Source organism: Nannospalax galili, unplaced genomic scaffold (assembly GCF_000622305.1).
Source record: "Nannospalax galili isolate Female #2095 unplaced genomic scaffold, S.galili_v1.0 scaffold62, whole genome shotgun sequence".
Taxonomy (NCBI): domain Eukaryota; kingdom Metazoa; phylum Chordata; class Mammalia; order Rodentia; family Spalacidae; genus Nannospalax; species Nannospalax galili.
In genome coordinates, this window is record NW_008348573.1 from 41147 (window position 1) to 47327 (window position 6181).

Below are 6181 nucleotides of genomic sequence, written 5' to 3' on the forward strand. Positions count from 1 at the left end.
AAAAACCTCTTGCAAGGTGTCTTCTTGCACACATGTGCTATAGCATGCACACACAGCCATTAAATAAGTAAACAAACAAACACATAATCACTACACAGAAAATTTAAAAGTTCATGCATGGAGTACACAGCATCTACTAACAATCTTTGTTCTTTCATCCTTAAAGGATGACTCTCTATTTTGGCTTTCAAATAGTTAGGCCTATTTCTTAATTGGTTCAAATCATTGTATTTAAAACATAATAGTTTCCACAATTTAATAAATTAAAAAAATGTAGTCTATTCAATGAAATATTTCAATAAATAGCATGACCTATCACCAAGGTCCAGTGTTTTTCTAAATATATTGCTTTTGTGTACTCAAAATCATTCTGTCCATGAACAGGAAAGGCAGTGATTATGAGTTTGGAACCAGAATCTTAAAGGTAAAAGGGAACAACTTATGGTTTTAAAAACCTGATTAAGGGGGGCTGGAGAGATGGCTCAGAGGTTAAGAACACTGGTTGTTCTTGCAAAAGATGCAAGTTTGAATCCCAGCACCCACAGGGCTTAACTGTCCATAACTCCAGGCCCGGGTGATCCAGCAGCCTCTTCAGTCTTCTGCAGGCATTGCATGACACGGGTGCACTTACTTACATGCAGGCAATACACTGATACACATAAAATAAAAATAATAAATAAAAAAATTAAAAACCTGATTAAGGTTCTCTACTATTGTCATTGAAATAATCTCCTTGAAGTGATAATTTCATATTTTTAGTAAAAATTTACTATTCCTACAATACAGCAGAGTTTTGAAACCAAAACTTACTGAGCACAGTTTCAGTTTTTTACTCAGTGACAGTTTCTTGACATTTTGCCCAGTTTCTCCTTGCACATGTTGAGAAAGTCAGTTCTATAATATCATATCTACAAAAAAGAATATTTAATCTAGAGAGATTAGGAAATAATTTCAAAGATATTCAGCTAAGTTGAGTGCTCTAAGAAAACCTTGCAAAGTGTAGGGTTTCATTTAATGGAAGAGAAAGAAAAATAATGGAATTTGGAGTCTTTACAAGTTTATTTTAAACTCCCATATCATATTAGATTCTGTGTTATTTGAAATGTTTATTACTATAAGTAGAACTCTTACTCCTGAAATTAAAAATTATAACTGTAAAAGTGATGATGTTTACATGTTCATATTTATTTTTTTGTAAAGCTGAAAATTATACAATTAGCAAAAACATATATACAGTGTTTTAAATAAAATTTTCTAATTCTAACATGTCAGATTTTTATTTCCCATATATATATAAATGTAGCATAGTTTTATAATTATGATTTCTTTAATAAAACATATATATTAAAGAAATTATTAGAAAAATATTTAAAACCCATTCATACATTATATGTGAAATATAAATCAATAAAATCAATTCCAAAATAGGCTCTTTCCATTTTTTATATTATAGCACAGAATGGACTAACAAAATAGCTTGTGGGGGTCAGTTGTTTTTGCTACTTTAAGAAAAACAATAATAAAATTTGGCCACATTTCTAATTAGATATATGTTTTATAAAATAATTTTTTTCATGAAATATACTAAAGTTTTGCTAGCATTATTGTGACTTTATTTTAAAGAAAATCAACAGTTTTGTAGATATTGTTAATGGCAATGAGCTGGGAAACTTTGTTTTAAGGATGATTTGTTCCATGAACTAATTTGTATCTGGTAGAATAATTAAATATGATAGTATGAGAATATTATCAAGTGTTTGGCATCCATACAACCACTAAAGAAAAAAAAAGAATGTTAATAATCTACCCATGAAGTGTACCTTAGAAACCCTTTTATTAAGCTTAACCTTAAACTGAAACTGTATTATTACCCCAGGATATGTATCATTCCTTGGAGCACTGTAATACCAGGTGGATGCATCATGTGGATGAAGCAAGCTCCTGTTCCATCTCCTACCTCACAAAATCCATTAAATATACTGTCCACAGGTGAAGGATGCATCAGACATTAAACTGAAAAGAAGAAATGTACACTGGATCTTAGCTAAAAGGCCAAGAAGCAAAAATAGCATCAAGTTTGAAAGAAACAATTATGCTTTAGGCCAGTGATTATTTCATTTAAAAATCAGATTCTTTAAAAATAGCCCCTGGGAACATATATTAACTACTAAAAAGGATTTTGGAGATTCTAGCAGATAAGCTAAAATTTTTTGACACATTGTTTAGTTATCTCTGTTCTTTCACATTCCTGCATTTCTCTTGATAGAAAAGGATTGCATGAAATAATATACTTAAAGGACTCTATACCACTTGTACATCTTTACTATATCAATGGCTATTCAGTAGCTGCTTCAGTGAATTTCTGTTTGTAGCTATGTTGTCATGAGTTCTGTGTTCATTTTTTCAGACATTTTTCACTGTGAACACTTCCTTCTTCACTCCCTCCATCTTTTTTTTATTTCTAATTCCTCAGTCTCCCTTTTTCCCTTTCTTAGCTTCTTTCTCTTTTCTTTCTTTCTTATTTCTTTTTCTTACATTCCAACTACAGAGACTATTCTATTATTGTTTTGGAGGTTTCAGTCTTAGTCCTAATGTCTAATCTGACAGGAACAGTACATTATGACGATGTCTATTAGGATCAATAAAGATATGTAGCTATTTCATTAGATTATAAACTGAAATGACACACATAACTGATAAACACCAAGCAGCAACGTAACATGACTCACAATCATAATATCTGCATTCATTCCAAAGATATTTTTAACTTTCAAAAATTAGATACATTGAATTTTTGTTGAAGTGTCAGAATTGTGAAATGTACCATTTATCAAACAGAAAAGGTAAGGGGTATGCACTCAGGGCTTTTGGCATCTCTTTTTATAGTTCTTCCACTGACTCCCTTGTGACCTTCTGCAAATGGATCTCAGTTGAGCTGACTGTAAAATGAGGATAGACATAGTGACCTGTCTTCCAGTGGTGTTATAAGACTCAATAAATCAGAGCCTGCAAAGTTCTTTAAAGTTCTCAGATGAATTGTGCTGTATAAGGGTGAAATGTCAGAGTAGAAAAACTGCTTGTACCTTTTATACATCAGTTAATACCAAATGGCACTAAAAAATATGATCCCTGCACACTTTCATAACATCATTCTCATTTTCTGATGGAACACTTAGCTCAGCCACTTTAAAAGAATCTCTAATAGACTGTGTTAACCTCAGAAAACTATTTTTTCCTCAAATATTCAACAAGTATGCTGCCCTGGTATCTCTGATAACCAACATAAATAAACCCTTTTAAAACGAATTATGGGTTAATAAAGGTATTTTATGTATTTGCATGTTTGCGGTGTCTTACTACACTGAGATGCTATTGGAGTTGATTAAAAGCTATACCATCTTTGCCAACTTAATATATAAGGAAGTTAGTGGTGTATTTTAAATCATCTATATTCAGAGTTGAAAATTAATTTTGCTTTGATTTTTTTAAACATCTAGTGATTAAACTTAAGCAGCTAAAACATCTTAGGCATTTAACTTCAATGTTGTGTCCTCCCCTATCAGAACAAAATTGGGCATTTTCCTACACACAATAGAGGAAAAAAAGCAATTACTATCAATCAGTGACTAAGCAACAGATTGGAGTATTTAGAAAGACTCATTCATACACAGATTTGCAGCAGTGTTCAGCTTCTCTGATTAGATTCCATAGATTTTAAATTGTAGCTAATTAGGCTGTCATAGGTTCATTAATGGCTCTACTGATTCAGCACTCCCTCACCTGCATGCATATTAAAGCTCATTAGCTCCCTTGTCTAAAATACCACCTGCATTAATTACTGCCGATGCACCAGGCCTCTTCAGAAGACTCTTCTGACAATGATTCTACCTGCTTGTAGTGCCCCATGCCCCTGAAGGCTCTTCAGGAGAGCTCCCACATAAAGTTCATGGTGCTGCACACGTGGCAAGACTGCAGCTGCTGTAAGGGCAGTCAAGCCTGTTTCACGCTTAACAGCAGGATATAAATAATTAGTGATGCCTGTGCTGTAGGCCTTGACACAGAGCTCTGAATCCCATCGAAGTTTCTACTAAACTACCCTTCTTTACAGAAATACCAACTCATCTTTTTTTTTTTTTGAATATTAAAGCAGTTTCCACAAAATGTGAAGGCTATGCCAGAGAAAGTACAGTAGCTTTCCTTGAGTACAATGACTTTTGTCTGTGGAGTGTGTGAGATGAAACCCTGGGAAGGCTATTGAACCCATTTCAGTTCCCAGGCGCCCAGTAAGTCGCTAGCAAATTAACCAATTATATCAGTCCATGTGTTAATATAGTTAATCCCTAAAGCCAAAATAATCTGTTTTATGTGTCATTTTGGTTTTAACTTTTATCATTTTCATTCTTTCAGGAAAACATTTTCCCCCTGTGGCAAAATTACATGGAATTCAGTTACCAAACTAATCAGTGCTAAAAAAAAAAAAAAAAGTCCTACTAAGAATGAGCTTTTAAAAATGATAATAGCTTTGACGTTGGCTTATGGCCAGACTAATTCTTACTTTCCAGTTATTTTTTTGTTATTTTTTTATGAACAGGCCTAAAGTAGGCTACTGCTGTCACAGTTTTGATTTCAGGAAGGATTTATTAGTCTTAAAAATTTATTATTATCATTACAATCTGATTTCAGAGGATTAAGGATGAAGAGTGTCAAATTTGAAGAAAGCAATCTGGAAAATTATCTTTGTATATTAATATATATATATATTTCCTCCTATTAAAATTCTATCTTTATACAGTTAATATAATATTTCCACTTAATTTAGATAATGAATAATCAAAGTTACATATCATATATATGAAGAACTTTTTATGATTGTATTTTTAATAATCAGTAGCTTCATCTGTGAAAAATGAAAAGGAATGAAAAAATGAGAAAAAATTCATATAGCGAAAATATGCATTGGTTTATACAGATGTAAGTTATATATACGATACTAATTTCTCCCAATATTTAAAAATAAAATGATTTAATTTTTTTAATGCCAAAAACATTCCTTTGCAGATTGTCTTGGGCAATTAGATCACATTGGGGAACTCCCACTTTCCCCTGTACAGGACAATATAGAAATGGGATGTACTGGATTGCAGACTGATGGCTATTATTTTGTAGTCATAGGAGACATAATTTTAGCATTCTAACTCTGTGGTATCATTATAAAAATTTACTTACCTACACATATGTGTATATGCACAAACACTTATGAATACAGTTAAGCAATGGGCATGGTAATTGACTACAATTTCTCTCATTCCTTCTAGTTTCCATCAGCACAGAGTCCAAAGTTTGTTTAAAAGATGAAAGCAGAAAGATGTGTATACTTGTCTTTAAATCATATGATAGCATTTTTCTCTCCCTTGACTGCCCTGGCTTACAATGGAAAAATGAGAATGGTCAGGTGTTGCAGAATAGTATGTCATATTTTAAATGCATTAATACTTAAGCATTATATTAAAGAATTTTTGTATAAGTTGACTTTAACTAGAAAGTATAATAATATGCTCTGAAACCATTTTAACAAAGGGATTCAATGATTCCTCTGTTTGTCATTTCTTTTTGTTGTTTCTGTTGTTTTTGTTTGTTTTGTTTGTAATGATTCCTCTGATTGTCCTTTCTTTTTGTTGTTGATTTTTTTTTGCTTGTTTTGTTTGTTTTATTTTGTTTTTAACTCATTTTTTATTGATTGAATTGTGTGTGTGTGTGTGTGTGTGTGTGTGTGTATTTCATAAGGAACATTCCAAACAGTCTTATTCATCTTTATATCTACATCGCAAATGGCACCCTCCAGTGGTTTCTTCTGAGTTAGGCTTAACTCCAGATCCCCTTCAAACTGGTGACTGAGAAACAGTGCAAGATTTAGTGGCCTTGGCCTTGGTGTTTGTGAAACCTCTCCTGCTCCACAGAAAGAGAGGGCGATGATAAAGGAAAGTAGAATCTCAGAGACAAGACACACCTGACCAGAGGAAAAGGGCTAAACACTGGATATATTGGCTTCATTCTGGTTCTATATCTGTATATGTTCTAAAATGCTAAGGAGAAAAAGATCCAGAAGGCAGACTTCCCTTTGACATCACAAATTGCCAGCTCTCTGAATAACCCACAATTTAAACAATGAAAAATATAAATA

The 6181-nt window shown here is 32.5% G+C and overlaps 1 non-coding gene across 1 annotated transcript; it reads right to left on the bottom strand.

Annotated features, from left to right (window-relative positions):
* Positions 1-1874: 1874 nt before the first annotated feature.
* On the bottom strand, positions 1875-2064 carry LOC115072427. The gene has a single exon (XR_003851489.1). It is a non-coding gene; the product is annotated as a U2 spliceosomal RNA (small nuclear RNA).
* Between the last annotated feature and the right edge of the window lie 4117 nt (positions 2065-6181).